Genomic DNA, 17463 nt, shown 5'->3' on the forward strand with positions numbered 1-17463 from the left:
CCACAAGATTTATCAACACTTATAATCACTTTGTTAATGTAAAAGGAAGAGATTCTACTCAATTTTGACACTGGCATTTTTAAATTGACAGCACTATATCTTACACCATTGAGATGAAATTGTTACAAAACAAAAAAAATTATTGAAAAAAAAAGTATGAAACAGAAGTGAGATATAATGAAGTCTTCCCATCCTATAACATGGAAACAACATTATCAGTAGGTATTTGGTAAAAAAATAAATAAAAACTATTTTAACATTGTTGTCCCCATTAAGATTTTTTAGCAAATTGGCTACCTATATGGTAGCTCATCTAGGGTCTTTTAATAATCAGAATATAAGCCCTGCAGTGGTATATTTGGCTCATCATAAACCCAAGATATAAAATGGCAAAGGGGTCTATGAGGGTGAAAGCATACGATCTTTGAAATAATGAATGGAAGAAAACCTGAAAGATAAGAACAGCCTTGGGATAATATTTAAAGATCTAGAATTCTATATGATGATTTCTTTTTTTTCAATCATTGATTTGTTCCTAAAAGTACAAAACCTTACCCAGAATATAAGAGAAACAGGGTGACACTGAGTGCTGAATGGGATCATCTTTTCCCAGAAATGGCCTCAAAGATTTGCCTGATATCCTAAAATCAGAAATTTTCCAGAGTTTGGTATCTGAGGCCACCAGCTCAATAAACCAATGCAGCTAAATTCTTATCAATTCCCACTCACCTCATCAATAAACAAAGAGGACTAGGAAGGAGAATGAGGTCACATTTTGATGTGGAAGACAGGCTTTTCCTTTCCCAATTGACCCTGTGCTTACCATCAGATATTCTGGACTTCTCCCTGCACCACTAGGGAAGGATAAAGAACCCTGGGGATGCATAGTGTGTTTGATATGGCCAAATGACGAGAGAGCCAGGACTAATCTTCACCTATTTCCAACACACAGCAAATTTCAATTTCTCAAGAGGAACTGGAGATGAATTTGGAATCCAAAGGTCCAAGAAAGAATAGATAGATAGATCATTCTTGTGGGATGCTTTGCAACATGGAGAAGATAAAGGTATAACAAGAGGAAAGTGACATGAAAGCATAAGCTAAACGTCTAACTGAATATGTAATCAAAAGTTACAAGGGTTGCCAGGTATGGCAATGCATGCCTGTAATCCCAGTGGCTTGAGGAGGAGGATCACAAAATCAAAGCCAGCCTCAGCAACTTATCAAGGCCCTAAACAATTTAGTGAGATCCCATCTCCAAATAAAAAAATAAAAATAAAAGGGCTGGGAATGTGGCTCAGTGGTTAAGCACCCTGGGTTTAATCCCTAGTACTAAAAAAAAAAAAAAAAAAAGCAAGGGTCTTCCAATGCCCAAAGGACATACTTGGGGACCTTTTCATTAGCAGGCTATTACAAGAAGTACCTATTTATATAGTGCCTATAGACAGCTAAAAGAGCAATTATGACCAACCAAAGACACAGAGTGATAAATGTCTTGTCTTTTCTCTATATCTCCTCCCCAGCAATTCTCCTCCCAAGACAATAATACAAAAGGCACAGGTAAAAGAGAAAGAAGAATGGGGTAAATGAAAGCCTACCAGGTACCCCCAAACTCCTAGACTAGAGCCATGTCTCATCTGTTTGAGGAAAAACAGATGATATTTGAATAAGGTAAGAGTTTGAAGTTAGTAAAGACAAAATCAAAATGAGACTCTTACAATATCTAAAAGCATTTGAAAAGTTATAGAATCAGACTTAAATATTTATCATTATCCTTTGTTTCCCAGTGGAAAAAAAAATAGGTAAGTGGCAATTAGTGGGGGGGGGACAATTTCATGTTCATACTCATTTAAGTTGAAACATTTCACAATAAAGTTTCTTTTACTAGCTTTTGCCACTCCTTGCCCTTTATAATGTAAGCTTTACAAGGGCAGCCATTTAGTCATTAACTGTTGTATCTTTAGCACAGTCTGAAACATAATTGATAATAAATGCTTAATGAATTAAAGAACAGGACCAACATATATTACATTATATCAAGTGAAAAGTTCAAGTAATACAAATGGATGGAAATTTTTAGTGTTTTTTTTAAATTATTCATTTATTTGAAAGAGAACACACTTTATCTAATACATAATTCTCTAAATCTGAGCTGTGTCTTGTCACCTGTTGTCATGAACACTGTTGGTTCCCTAATGCATGTCCTCTTGGCTCACCCTAAAATTATCCCAGATGTCTTCTTATGTTTCTTTGCCAGAAGGAACTTTCTATCTGCAAAAACAGCTTATCTAGCATAAGGGGTAGAATGGAAGTGCCATATTATTAACATGTCATGAATGATTCTTAGTCAATTATAGAAGTTGGTGAATGAATACTCCAGCTCACTCAACCCTTGGTATGTTCCAGTAGGATTGAGTGGCAACCTGCTCCTTAAAAACCCTTTATTTGCACTTCCTTCCTTCCAGTCTGACTGTGCCACTCCCTTATAATACTTCCTTGCATCATCTTCAAAATAAACTATCCACATCCAAATCTTTGTCTCATGGGGCTGGCATTGTGGCTCAGTGGTAGAACACTTGCCTGGCGTGTATGAGGCACTGGGTTTGATTCTCAGTGCCCCATATAAATAAATGAATAAAATAAAGGTTCATCAACAACTAAAAATTACATATATTAAAAAAAAATCCTTGTCTCAGAGTCTGCTTTTTGGCGAATCCAAATCAAAACTCTGAAAAAAACAAGTACTTCACACAATTCTTTATTTTCCATAGAACTTATCTACCAAACTTCCAGCTCAGAAGATTATGTATACTCTAATCCAAAGTACCTCTGTTCTTCCCTAACCCTACCACTTATTGTGAATTAGCATCTACATATCAGAGAAAACATTTGGCCTTTGATTTTTAGGATTGGCTTATTTCACTAAGCATGATAGTCTTCAGTTCCACCCATTTACCAGCAAATGCCATAAATTCATTCTTCTTTATTGTGTATTGAAGGGCAAGGTGGGGAATGGGAATAGCAATGATAGTAGAATAAATCATACATTACTATCCTATGTGCATATATAATTACATGACAAATATAATTCTACATCATGTCCAACCAGAAGAATGAGAATTTTATACTCCAAATATATATAATATGTCAAAAATATATTCTACTATCATGTATAATGAATTAGAACAAATAAAAAAGAAAAAAGATCTATACACTCTATAGACTTTTGAAAGAAGGCTTATTACTCAAACTTTTCCTAAAGTACATGCTCATACTAAATTGTATTCACCCAGTGATTAGTATGTGATCATTTTCAGTTATAATACAAGCTACACTTTATAGCTGATATTCACAGATATAACATATTAGAAAATAATAGAACCAGAAATATCTCTACCTTTTTATATAACTGACCCTCCATATTCCTTGCAAAATAAAATATTTAATGTTTGACATTGACTACAGGAATCATCATTAAAACTGAATAAGTTAATTACAGAATTACTTAATTATCACTTAAGATCAGTGGCAATTAGAAAACCTGGCCATATGAACTGTTTAAGTCCATATATTTAATCTATCTCATTTCCATAGGTGAGTCAATTAATTCAACAAATTTTGCTGAACTGCACTTTATGATAATAATATAATTTGGTGATTATTTTGTTTGTGCTCAATACTGTGGTAAACCGATATATGGCAATATATCCTCTCAACAATCTTAGGAGTTGTTATTAGCCCTACTATTCTTTTTGAAGAACTGACATTTGTGACTTACCAAGGTCGTGAGTTAGTAAACTATAGAAAAAAACATTTGACTCTAGGTCTGTATGACTACAAAGTCCAATCACTCAACCACAACTAAATTATTTTTCCCTAAAATTTAGATGCTATAGGAGTCATGAGCCAAATCTGAGATTGTAAAATGTAGCTCCTTGCCTACAAGGAGCTATGACCCAACTGCAGAGATGTGTGCTTAGTGGAATGCTTATTCAAGTGTAAGACAATGAAGAACAACCTGAATATATTAAATGGTAAGGGAATATAAAATAGGAAAAGTGTTTTGTAGCATGTTCAATAGATGATTCAGATTTCCCATTGAAAGAGAAAATATGCCAAACTGACAATTCACTCAAAGAGAAAGGCCAGCGTAATCAATCTCCTAGCAGTATTCATCTGCAACAGCAGTCAGCCTGCAATATCATCATTGATCAAGGAATGTCTCAGAACTGTGACCACTGGGCTCCTAACATACGGTTGCACACATCTGTTTAAATACTAAAAGTGTCAGAAGCAGCTAAAGCTATCCCCTGGAAATCTTACACTGAAATTTAGGTTTATTACATTATAACTTTTCCTCTTGGTGGTTTTACAACCAACTTGCTGTTGTGTGAATAAAATATACAAGACCATGTATAATACCTACTATGATGGCAATTATGCTGCAACTCAATTACTTCAAAATTATCTTTTTTCCCCAAATAGTCTTCCCCCCCTACCATAGTTATAAATATGCAATGCTTTTTACTCCTGAAGTTCATATTCCCTAGAGAGCTTTGTGTATACTAATTCCCTAGGGTTAGTATGCAAAAATCCCCAAAGACCACATGAGGAATTAAAAAGAATGAAGATGCTAGGACAATGGCTAATGAGGGCATTAGTATTCCTCTCCTTAGAGTACCAAAATCTGATATAAGTAGTGCCATCTTGACTAGAGCTTTTAAAACTGTAATTGGACTAAATATTTTGACAGATAATTGTAATGATGATGTTATGCTTGAATGACTTTCAAGTATAGTTTGCAAATTACCTTCCACATTTTACTTTCTTCCTCCCTTAAAGTGCCAGGTATATAGGATTTCTGATTTATGCTAATTTTGTATTTGTATGGCAAATTCTTGACTATAAAAACCAAAACAAATTTAATTTATAAATATATTTTAACACACCAGCCCTGACTAAAAATATCAGCTGTTTGCAGAGAGCACATAATTATTTCTTGTTACATTCTTGCCATCAGAGAAAATTTTGGCATTTTTATAATATTTTCCAATCACACACACACATACACACACACACACACACACACAGTATCACATATATACTTGAGGATCACATACACAGAGGATTTATGTAGTTAATACATATTTATCGCAACCTCATATCTTCTAATTCAACAGACATATACATGTGTGTACATATACATGAATATATGTATATACACACATGCATACACACATATATATACACATATATATGAGAGAGAAAGAGAGAGGAAGAGATGGTGACAAAAATAAACACAAAGAAGAGAAACAGGAATCTATGGAGAAGCATAGAAAGAAAAAAAAACCAGAAATAAAAACATAAAAAGTTGACTTCCAGAAAGAGGAGGAAATGAGATAATGAGAATGAAAGAAAAACTACTGAGAGATAGAAGAAAGGACAGAGAGAAGAAAAGAAGATGCAAACATAGAGGGAAAACAATAGTATAAGCAACCACAGAAATATATCCTGTTAGGATATAACCAAAGTGTTATATATGATAGGGTCAGATTTTTCAAAGTTGTTCCTGTCATCAAACCTAGAACTAGTGGGTTTAAGGTCTTACAATTTGTTTAGACAAAAGTCAATCATTATTCATTTTGATATGGTGTTTAAATTCTTTATCATCCAGCACTTTCTTCCATCAATAAAAGTGTCTACTTTTCTCAAAATGTAACCTATGTGTTCATATACAGTTTGTGGCATTTTAAATTGGTATAACAGATTGGAAGGAAGTTTAAAGTGCTCAAGAATTTCTTTTCTATGAATCTATACTACAGAAATCCAAAAGCATATGCATAGAAATATGTGAATGTACAAAGAGTCAATGCAGTACATGTTGTAACAGTAAAAATCTGGTAACAAACTAAACATCTTTTCATGGGGTTGGGGAAGAACATCCATATTTTACAATATTATACAGCCATTTAAAAAGACTGAGGTAGAGGGCTGGGGTTGTGGCTCAGTGGTACAGGGCTTCCCTCACATGTGTGAGGCACTGGTTTGGATTCTCAGCCCACATATAAATAAAAAACAACTAAAATATTTTTTAAAAGACTGAGATAGAGAAGTATATGTAGATATGGATAAATCTATAAGATATATGAAAGGATTATGATCCCATATATAATAGGGAAATCTGTGAATGGATGTGTATATATAAATTTATAGAAAAAGATTATAAATATTTAATACTTTAAAGCCCAAAATTGAACGGCAATTTTTGCTTTTTCCTCAATAGATTCATGGTAATCATTAATTTGGTTTTCCAAATATTTATGACTCTTATAGCATTCTTTAACTCCAAAAATGAATCAGCTAAAAGTGAAATCAGGAAAGCTATCTCATTCACAATAGCCTCAAAAAAAATTGAGGGCCGGGGATATAGCTCAGTTGGTAGAGTGCTTATCTCACATGCACAAGGCCCTGGGTTTGATCCCCAGCACAATAAATAAATAAATAAATACTTGAGAATCAATCTAGCAAAAGAGATTAAGGATCTCTATAATGAAGACTACAGAACACCAAAGAAACAAATTTAAGAAGACCTTAGAAGATGGAAAGACAACCATGTAATTGGATAGGCAGAATTTAGTATTGTAAAAATGGCCATATTACCAAAAGTACTATACAGATTCAATGCAATGTCCATTAAAATTCCAATAATGTTCTTCATGGAAATAGAAAAAGTACTCATGAAATTCATTTGGAAAAACAAGAGATGCAGAATAGCCAAAATAATCCTTAGCGAGAAAAGTGGAGCAGGAGGCATCATAATACCAGAAATTAAATTATACTACAGAGGTATAGTAATAAAAAAAGCATGGTATTGCACCAAAACAGACATGAATACGAATAGAATAGAAGGCATAGGGACAAGCCCACATAAATACAGTTATCTCATACCACACAAAGGTGCCAAAAATATACATTGGAAAAAGATAGCCTCCTCAACAAATGGTGCTAGGAAAACTGGAAATCCATATGTAGTAAAATGAAATTTAGCCACTGTCTCTCACCCTGCACAAAATTCAACTCAAAATGGATCTGAGACCTAGGAATTAGACTTGGAACCCTGCACTTGCTAAAAGAAAATGTAGTCCCAACACTTCAATGTATCAGCTCAAGAGCTTACTTCCTTAACAAGATTTCTAAAGCACACAAAGTAAAATCAAAAGTCAATACATGTGATTGCATCAAAATAAAAATCTTCTTCACAACAAAGGAAATAATCAAGAGTATGAAGAGAGAGCCTACAGAATGGGAGAAAATCTTTGCACCCTGTACCTCAGATAAAGCATTCATCTCAGGATATATAAAGAACTTAAAAAACTTAACACCAAAAAAAAAATAACCCAATCAATAAATGGGTAAAGAAAAAATAGATGGGTAAAGGAACTGAACAGACACATCACAGAAGAAATAGAATTGACCAACAAATATACGAAAAACTGCTCAACATCTCTAACAATTAGAGTAATACAAATTAAAACTACACTGAGATTTCATCTCACTCCAGTCAGAATATCTATCATGTCAAGAATATAATTAACAATAAATGTTGGTGAGGATGTGGGGGAAAAAGTACACTTACACATTTTTGTTAGAACTACAAACTGGTGCAACCACTCTGGAAAGCAGTATGGAGATTCCTAAGAAATATAGGAATATAACCATAATTTGCCCCAGTTATCCCACTCCTTGATTATACCCAAAGCCCTTAAAATCAGCATACTACAGTGATGCAGCCACATCAATGTTTATAGCAGCAAAATTCACAGTAGCTAAGCCATGGAGTAGCCTAGATGCACTTCAACAGATGAATACATAAAGAAAGTGTGGAATATATACACAATGGAATATAAATCAGCCATAAAAAAGAATGACTTTATGCATGTACCTGTAAATGGATGGATCTGGAGACTATCATGCTAAGTGAAATAAGTCAATTCCAAAAACCAAGGCCAAATATTCTCTCTGGTATGTGGAAGCTAACTCACAATAAGGGGGAGATATAAGTTCAGTGGATTAGACAAAGGGAACAAAGGGAAAGGAGAGGGAATAGGAAAAGGAAAGATAGTCAAGTCAATCTGACATAACTTTTCTATGTACATATATATCACAGTGAATCTCACCATTATGGATATCCACAAGAAATTATTTTTTTAAAAAACACCTATGGGTAAATGGCAAAAGGATAGATATAAGGAGGCAAAAGTTAATAGGAAAGGAGAAGTACTACAAACTCAATTAGAACAAGATAAATTCCATGCTTGTATAATTACATCAAAATGGATTCCACTGTCATGTATAACTAAAAAGAACCAGTAAATTTATGACTCTTTGACTTTAGAAACAGATTGTATTTCCTGACCCCATTATGACTGGAGGAGACATGCAACTGGTTCTAGCTAATTACTTGTAAGCAAAAGTCACCACTTACAGTTATGTATCACTTCCAAGTCAGAACATTATTTGTTAGTTAGTGTTATGACTTTCACAGTCATCTTTATGCCATGATGACTAGTAATGTGTAAAATGATGATTTATGTCACCTTGGATTGCAGAATGAAGATTCATGGAGCAGAGATTCTAGCCAACATGTTACATAAATGAGAAAATAAAACTTTTGATATTACAAATGCCAAGGGTTAGAGATTGTTACAATAGCATAATCTAAATTATCCTGACTGATACAGCTTAAAAGTTTTAAATTCACATTGAGATTAATATTACACTTTCTGAGCCAGGTGTGGTAACACATGCCTGTAATCCCAGTGACTCTAGAGGCTGAGGCAGAAGAATTGCAAGTTTGAGACTGGCCTCAGCAACTTAGTGAGGTCCTAAGCAATTTAGTGAGATATTGCCTCAAAAAAATTAAAAAGGGCTGGGGCTGTAGCTCAGTGGTAAAGTGCCCCTGAGTTTAATCCCCAGGAGAGAGAGAGAGAGAGAGAGAGAGAGAGAGAGAGAGAGAGAGAGAGAGAGAGAGAAATATTATACTTTTGGTGTATTATTATAAAATTAACATAATACCTAGAATAACAAATAATATTACCTACTTAAAGAATGCAAAATTCAAAGATACTATTATGTGCCATGATCCAGATTCAATACAAGTATTTAAATATAATTGTCAGGCATACCTCATTTTATTGCACTCTATTGTGATATGCAAATATTGCTGTTTTAAGAATTGATAGTTTGTGGCAATCCAGCACTGAGCAACTCTGTCACTGCCATTTTCCCAATAGCATGTGCTCACTTTGTGTCTCTGCATCACCCTTTTTTAATTTCTCTGTATTTCAAACATTTTCATTATTATTCTGTAAGTTATGGTGATTTGTAATTAGTGTTTTGTTGTTGTTGCTGTTGTTGTTGTTTTGTTTTGTTTTGGGGGGTTTTTTTTGTACCAGGGATTGAACTCAGGGCCACTCGACCACTGAGCCACATCCTCAGCTCTAGTTTGTATTTTATTTAGAGACAGGTTCTCACTGAGTTTCTTAGTGCCTCACTGTTGCTGAGGCTGACTCTGCACTGCAGATCTTTTTGCCTTAGGCGCCCAAGCCAATGGGGGCATGCACCATGCCCAGCTTGATTAGTGGTCTTTGATGTTACTATTATAATTAATTTGTAACTCCATGAACTGTACCTATATAAGAGAATGAAGGGAATTGATAAAAGTTCAGACTTCTCCAAAAGTAGCTCTTCCCCTGTCTTCCTGTCTAGGGCCTCCCTATGCCCTAGTTACAACCATATTGAAAATAGGCCAGTTGATAACCCTACAATGGCCTCTGTTAAAGTCAAAGGAAGAGTCCCATGTCTCTTACTTTAAAATAAAAAGCCAAAAGGTAGGCCTCTTGCACCAAATATTCAAGTCATGTGTGCAAAGAAAAACTTGTTGAAGGAAATAAAAAGCAAGACTCCAGTAAACCCATGAATGATAAGAAAGTGAAACAGCCTTACTGCTTATATGGAGAATGTTTCAGTGGTCTAGCTAGAACATCAAACTAACCACAACATTCCCATAAGCCTAAACCTAATACAGAGCAAAGCCCTAATTCTCTTCAATTCTATGAAGATTTAGAAAAGTGAGAAAGCAACCAACAAAAGATTTGAAGCTACAGGAATCTAGTTCATGACATTTAAGGAAAGAAACTGTCTCCATAACCTAAGAGAGCAAAGTGAAGCAGTAAGTGCTAATGTGGAAGCTGCAACAAATTATCCAGGAGATCTAGCTAAGACCATGGATGAAGGTGGCTATACTAAATAACAGATTTCCAAAATGGTTAAAACAGTCTTTCAGGGGCTGGGACTGTTGCTCAGCAGTACAGTGCTTGCCTAGCATGTGCAAGGCACTGGGTTCGATCCTCAGCACCACATAAAAATAAATAAAATAAAAGTATTGTGTCCAAATACAACTACAAAAAATATATTTTTAAAAACAGCCTTACATTAGAAGATGATGACATCTAAAACTTTGATAGAGAGAAAAAGTCAATAACTAGCTTCAAAGCTTCAAAGGACAGCTTGACTCTTGTTTAGAGCCAATGCAGCTGCGAACTCTAAGTTGAATCTATTTCTCATTGACTATTGTGAAAATCCTAGAGTCCCTATGAATTATACTAAATATACTCTGCCTATGCTCTATTAATGGAACAACAAAGCCTGAATGATAGCATATGTTTTGATAGCATGGTTTACTGAATATTTTAAGCTCACTATGGAGATCTAATGCTCAGGAAAAGTAAAAGATTATTTTCAAGATATTACTGCTAATTGACAAAGTACCTGGTCACCTGAGGGGTCTGATGTAAATGTGCAATGAGACTAATGGTGTTTTCATTAGTCTCATTGCACATTTACAAATACAACATCCATTGCCTGCAAATACAACATCCATTCTGCAAGCCATGAATCAAGAAGTAATTTCAAATTTCATATCTTCTTATTTAAGAAATACATTTCGTAGGCTATAGTTGACATAGAAAGCAATTCCTCTGATCTACCTGGGCAAAGAAAATTGAAAACCTTTTAGAAAGGATTCACCATAATAGAAGCCTTAAGCATTTGTGATCCATGGAAAGAGTTCAAAATATCAACATTTATAGGAGTTTGGAGAAGTTGACTTTAACCTTCATGGATCACTTTGAGGGATCCAAGACTTCAGTGGAAAAACTGCACATTTGGTGGAAATAGCAAAAGTACTAAAATTAAAAGTGCACCCTAAAGAAGTGACTGAGGGCTGGGGATGTGGCTCAAGCGGTAGCGCGCTTGCCTAGCATGCGTGCGGCCCGGGTTCGATCTTCAGCACCACATACAAAGATGTTGTGTCCACCGAAAACTAAAAAATAAATATTAAAAAAATTTTAAAAAAGAAGTGACTGGATTGCTGCAATCTCATGATAAATAATGAAAGAGGAATTGCTTCTTATGAATGAGCAAAGGAAGTGGTTCCTTAAGATCGAGTCTACTCCTGGTATAGATGCTGTGAACATTGTTGAAATGAAAACAAATGATTTAGAAAATTATATAAGATTAGTTGATAGAACAGTGGCATATTTTGAGATGATTGACTCCAATTTTGAAAGTTCTACAATGGGTAAAATGCTATTATACAGCATCTACTACTTCAGTGGATGCGGTAGATGCAGAAAATATCATTGTTGTCTTATTTTAAAAAATTGCCACTAGACACTCTGACTTTCAGCAACCATGACCCTGATCAGTCAAGTAGCTATCAACACTGAAGCAAGATCCTCCACCAGTGAAAGGATCATGACTTGCTAAAGGATCAATGATTATTAGCATTTTAGCAATAAATTATTTTTATAATGTTATAGTATTTTATGCCTTTATTTTATTTATTTATCTTTATGTTATGCTGAGGATCAAATTAAGTGCCTCACACATGCTAGGCAAGCACTCTACCACTGAGTTATAACCACAGCCCCAAGTATTTTTAACTAAGGTTATATAAATTCCTCTTTAGACATGATGCTGTTCCATACTTAAAACAGTAAAGTATAAATATGTAAACACTGGGAAAGCAAAAAATTTCTATAACTCACTTTATTGTGATATTTGTTTTCTTTCAGTGGTCTAGAACTTAACCTGCAATATATACATGGCATGTATGTATTTCCAGGGCAGTGTTTTTTTTTAAATCCCCTGAACCACTGACCAGAACACAGTAGTACACAATCAATTCTTCTTGAATGTGGAATGAATTCAATGATTTTTACCCTAAATCTGTAGTTTTGTAACAATTCCTATGAAATACATTTATGTTAGTTTTAGTCTATCATTTCAAATCATTCTAAATCAAGATTGCCTCAAGTAATGAGGCTTTTGTGAATTTTTTTTAACTTTCTCATTATATAAGTTTGCTTTCTCTACTTACAATCAAGTGGATATTTAAAAATTCTTAATAAGATGGGACATAGAATAGAAACCTGTGGACTACCATTATAGAACTCTCTATACATTGGCATTAATCCATTAATCTGGGTGACCAACTAGGTATAAATCATTTAACTACACTAGAATCCATTTAAGCAGCCTATGCCAGAACATCCTGTCATGAGTGGTATTATGTTTGATACACTTGGCTTTCACATTAATATATCAGACTAATAATTCTAACAAAAGTAAACAACAGGTTTTTTAAGCCTAACTTGCTCCTAAGATCCATTAATTTATGAATTTAATTTATTGTGTGCCTACAATGGAGATACAAATGGGAGCAACATAAATGTTATATCCAACTTTTATATTATCACAGTCTGTTTAACAGGCAATAACAATAAAGCATTTTAAATGTAATAAAAAGAAAATACAGAGTTTGAGTTAAGACAGAAATTAAGCTCATGTTTATTAGTAACAGAAGACTTTGTGGAGAAACTGATTTCTAAGTTAAAATCTAAAGCATGATAGGAAATATTATCCCCCAAAGAGGCAATAACATGGACACTGGCCTATAATTGAAGGTGCATGACACATTTACTAAAGTAAAATGAGTTTAATATGGCAGAATATGGATTTCTGGGTAAGACTAGAGAAAGCTGATGCTGGAGAGGTAAGCTGGGGTCAGAACATGTAGAGATTGAGTTGCTTAGTTTACCTAAGCATGGATATTCAGTGGGAAATTAGAGATGCTGATTGGAGTTAAGGAAAGAGACTCAGAATATATACTCATTAGTCTTTTTTAATATTTATTTTTTAGTTGTAGTTGGGCACAATATCTTTATTTTATTTATTCATTTTTATGTGGTGCTGAGGGTTGAATCCAGGGCCTCACACATGCTAGGCAAGCGTTCTGTCACTGAGCCTCAACCCCAGCCCCTACACTCATTAGTCTTAAGCATAGAGATGATATTTAAATTTTACAGGCATAGTTGAATTGCAAATGATAGAAACAAAATAAGAAATGTCAAAGGATACAGGCCTAAGAAACAGAAGCATTTAAGAGATGGGCAGGTATAAAAATATACATTGAAAAAAAGATATCCTGTATCACTTAATGGTGCTGGTAAAACTAGATGTCCATCTGTGAAAAAAAAATAGCACTAGATCCCTATCTCTCATCCTTAACAAAAGCCCAATGAAAGTGGATAAAAGACCTAGAAATTAGACCAGAAACTTTTTGTGCAAGAAGCAAAGATGAGGTCAACACTCTAACACATTAGTATAGACACTGACCTCCTTTACAAGACAACTAAAGCTCAAGAAATAAAACCAAGAATCAATAAGTGTGATGGCATTAAATTAAAAAGCTTCTGCACAACAAAGTAAACAATTAATAGCATGAAGAGGGAGCCTACACAATGGGAGAAGATCTTTGCTAACTGCTCTTAAGACAGGATTAAAATTGTTAATATATAAAGAATTCAAAAAGCTTAACACCAGAAAAACAACCCAAGAAATAAATTGGCAAGAAAAATAAGTAGACATTTCTCAAAGGAAGAAACACAAATAACCAACAAACATATAAATTAGATGTTAAGGTCACCACCTTAAGTTTTTGGTAGTCAAATTTTTGTGTGGCTTTCACAAAAAGCAATCAGAGAAATGCAAATCAAAACATGAGATTTCATCTCATGCCAGTTAGAATGGCAATTATCAAGATTAAAAACAATAATAAATGCTGGAGAGGACATGGAGAAAAAGGCACAATTTGACACTGTTGATGTAAAATATAAATCTGTGCAACTACTTTGGAAAGCAATAAGGAGATTCCTCAAAAAACTAGAAATAGAACCACCATATGATCTGGATATCCCACTCCTTCGTATTTACACAAAGAACTAAAATCAGCATACTTTAGTGATGCACTATTAACAATAGCCAAGTTATAGATCCAGCCCAGGTGCCCATCAATAGATGAATAAATTAAGAAAGTGTGGTATATATACACAGTGGAGTTTTTACTTAACCATAAAGAAAAATGACGTTATAGCACTTGCTGGTAAATGGAACTGTAGAACATCATGCTAAGTAAAATAAGACTAATAAAAATCAAGGGTTGAATGCTTTATCTCATATGCAGAAGCTGGAGCAAAGTAAGGTGGGATAAAAGACAGGGTCATGTATCATAAAGATATAGGAAAGATCACTGGAGAAGGAAGGAATAAAGAAGGAAGAAGGAGGGACATGAAAGGAAAGAAATGAAGACTGAATTTAACAAAATCACACTATATAAATATATAAGTGAATTGCACCTTTATGTATATGTATAAAGCATCAATGAAAAATGAATAAACAATTGAAAAGAAGATCAGCATAGAAAGGATAATAGGAAAAGGGAAGAGGGGAGGGAAACTGGGGGGTTACCAGGAAATAAAATTAAGTGAATCAAATTCTATGCAGGTATAATTTTGTGAAAATGAATCCAACTACTATGTATAACTATAATGCTCTAACTGAAATATATTTATTTATATGAAAGATGTGAATAGAACACACAAGTTTCCTCCTTATTATAGCTAATGTCCAAAAGAGAAAGAGATGGATGGGTCCACAAAAGTGACTCATAAAAAGGAAAAGAAGTATAAGAAAACCTGGGTAGAAAGCCAAGGAAATAGCATGTTTCAAGAAAGACAACTACATTAAGGGCTATTCCATAGTCAACTCAAATATTTAAAAATATTCTTTGTGTTTAGCCAAGAAAAGGCTATTAGCCAAAAGAAGACTAACAAAACAAGTATATGGACTAGCATGGTCAGAAACACACTGTATAAAATAAAGAGTACATTGAAGGTAAGGAAATAGAACAGTTAGTGAAGACAACACTCACAAAGATCAGCTTATGGGAAAGGAGAAATAGGTGTGGTATTTCCTGCCTCAAATCCCAGCAACTCAGGAAGCTGAGGCAGGAGGATGGCAAGTTTGAGGCCAGACTCAGAAACTTAGTGAGACCCTGTTCCAATAAACTGTAGTCATAAAGTACCCCTGGGTTGTTGCTGTTGTTAAAATTATTAACATTATTAAATTTTAAAAAGGAAAGGAGAAAAGGGGTAAGAACATAGCAGGAGGCCAGAGAAGTTTTTTTTTTTTCAACCAATGTTTTTTCTCATGATTAGATTGGAGTTATGGTCCTTGAGGAGTAGTACCAATTTTTTATTTGTGAATAAGAAAGCCTTAAACAATCCTTAAAAATAAGAAAAAGGATGCAGAAAAAAATTGAATGTTTGATGAAAAATAATATACAGGGTTATTCTAAAGAGTAAGAATACCAAAGAAATAAATGGACAAGAAAAAGTATATATCGAGCTTAAGAGGAAGGATTTGACATACATGAGAAGATACACTATGGAAATCAGTGTGTAGCTTCCTCAAGAGACTAGACATGGGACCACCATATGACCCAGCTATACCATTTCTTGGCATTTATCCTAAAGAAGTAAAGTCATCATACTACAATGATACATGCATACCCATGTTTATAGCAGCACAATTCACAATAGCAAAACTATGGAATCAGACTAGGTGTCCATCAACAAATGAACAGATGGAGGAAATGTGGTATATATACACAATGGAGTTTTATTCCACCATAAATAAGAATGAAATTTTGTCATTTGCAGGAAATGGATGGAACTTGAAAACATACATTAAGCAAAATAAGTCAAAGTCAGAAGATCAAGGGTCATATGTTTTTTCTCATATGTGGAAGCTAGAGAGGAAAAAGGAAAAGAACTGTGTGGAGAATGTGTATCTTATGAAAATCAAGGGGAGATCAGTAGAGGAAATTGGCCAGGGGGTAGGAGGATGGGATGGAGGAGGGAAGTGCTGGGGAGTGATATGAGCCAAATTATATTGTCATACTATGTGCATGTATGAATATGTAACAACAAATCCAATAAAAAATCTGTAAAGAAAAAAAAAAGAATAAAAAATAAAAATAAAATGTATTTTTTTTAAGAAAAGAAGGAAGATCCAGAAATGGGGACACACACCTATAATCCCAGTGGCCCCAGGAGGATCACAAGTTCAAGTCCAGCCTCAGAAATTTAGGGAGACCCTGTCTCAAAATAAAAAAAAAAAGGGCTGAGAGTATAGCTCAGTTGTAGAGTGCCTTTAAATTCAATCTCCGAGAGAGAGAGAGAGAGAGAGAGAGAGAGAGAGAGAGAGAGAGAGAGAGAGAGAGAGAGAGAGAGAGAGAAAGCAGAAATAATAGACGAAGGTGTACATAAGTTCATAGATCTTGTGGTGGGAATTTGCAATCTTGTGGTTTCTACATTCTCTTTGAAACTGCTGGTAAGTTTATCTGTAGAAAAGGGAGGTTAAAGAGGTTTGAAGTATAATTCAATGATGGTGTATTAGCACATTCTGGAATTTTTCTAGTATTAGATGTTAAGGTCACCAACTTAAGTTTTTGGTGGTCAAATTTTTGTGTTGCTTTCATTTCAAGGAAGTATTAGCTATGATTCATATTTTTGTACTTCTATTTTCTCTGTGACTTAGTTTAAAATGTTTTTCATAAGAATTTTGTGGTAGTAGCTAAAAGGGCAACTTTTCAGTTTCCTATAATGCCAAAAAACTATTCTAATCCTAGTGATAATTACACTTTCTACTTTCTATACTTCAGTTAATTGAGTTGTATGGTACTTTAAGAAAGTTGTTGTGTAAAATATGGGAAAAAATGAGGTTCAGTGAGCTAAGTAACTTTTACTATAGCAAGCAACTAAATGGAAGCAGAACAAATCATCTGTGCTTTCTTTCCTATCTACCAGTAACCTTTAACATTAATGATTTAATAATTTCTCACTGGCCAATAGCTATAAGTCTTCAAAGTTACACCTAGGCAACAGTAAAGTGTGTATGTGTATGTATGTGTCTACATTTTCCCCTTTCTTCCTTTTTCTTCTATTTTCATAATCAAGTAAAATTAATTCCACTGACCTTACAACTCATGTTCACTGT

The 17463-nt window shown here is 34.2% G+C and overlaps 1 protein-coding gene across 1 annotated transcript in view; it reads right to left on the minus strand.

Moving 5' to 3' along the window:
- Il1rapl2 (interleukin 1 receptor accessory protein like 2) overlaps positions 1-17463 on the minus strand; it is a 1069701-nt gene that overhangs the window by 996532 nt on the left and 55706 nt on the right. The gene's annotated exons all lie outside the window — the stretch shown is intronic.

Source organism: Ictidomys tridecemlineatus, chromosome X (assembly GCF_052094955.1).
Source record: "Ictidomys tridecemlineatus isolate mIctTri1 chromosome X, mIctTri1.hap1, whole genome shotgun sequence".
Taxonomy (NCBI): domain Eukaryota; kingdom Metazoa; phylum Chordata; class Mammalia; order Rodentia; family Sciuridae; genus Ictidomys; species Ictidomys tridecemlineatus.